Below are 1031 nucleotides of genomic sequence, written 5' to 3'. Positions count from 1 at the left end.
TTTATGTTACATTGCTGAATCTCTCTTGCGAGCTTCCTACCAGTGAACTGGTATTATGAACAACAATCTTTGGGTGGTAAAATGGTGGACAGTAGGTCTCTCAGTTTCCTGAGAACAATTGTACTTACCTTTCTCTAGGAACTCTAGAGTCACAAAGGATTACAGTAACCCTGCTACCAGGAAATCACCTGGGAACATGGATCCTAACAGAGGCAGAGCTGGTTAGAACTTGTGGCAGCCAATGGGAGGAAGCAGAGGCAATATTGCTTTCTGGGATTTCCATGACCAACCCAGTGCCCAGACCTGGGGTTGGCTTGATCCAGTTGCCAACCTATGAGTGGGTAGGATGAGGTGTTGCCTGGACTACAGCCAAGTACAAAATCCATGTTGCTAGGTAAGGACCATTGGTGGTAGGGGAGGAAGTAGCCTATCATATCAAAAGTCTGCAGCATCCTCAGTTTGAATGTAAGAGAGGAGGGTGGAAGCCAACTCCAAAGAACCCATCTTATCGAGACTCAAAAGTGAGGACTCCTTGTTCTGCTCATATCCACACGTACAAGGGGGGGCGGGGGGGGGGGTGCAGAGACGAATATTTATGTAACATTTTGATCGGACCTAAAAATCATTCTTGACACTGACCCTCATTCCTTCCTTGATATTCACCCTATCCCTGAGCCATGCTAAGTCAATGTGTCACTTTCACCAATATTGGACTACCCAAAAGAGAAAGAATAACGGATAGAATAAAGGAGAGAGAGCAAGACTCAGGGATGGGTTGAGGCAGGGACCTCTGTTGTGTACAACACTTGATCATAAAGCTATGTGAATATTTTGATGTAAATGACCACCATCTCAAAATCCCCTTTTTCAATTATTTTTACTTTTCACAATGAAGTTTCTGATAAGAATTTATGTCTTTCAATATATATTCATTAATAGAGATAATGCTTTATGTCACTAAATTATCTGCCATCTAATTTAGAGTTCAAAGATCTCATAGCTTTTTGCCACTTCTTTCTTCTGTTTTCCTC

This window comes from Equus przewalskii, chromosome 13 (genome assembly GCF_037783145.1).
Source record: "Equus przewalskii isolate Varuska chromosome 13, EquPr2, whole genome shotgun sequence".
In the NCBI taxonomy this organism is placed as follows: Eukaryota; Metazoa; Chordata; class Mammalia; order Perissodactyla; family Equidae; genus Equus; species Equus przewalskii.
This window is presented reverse-complemented; position numbering follows the sequence as displayed.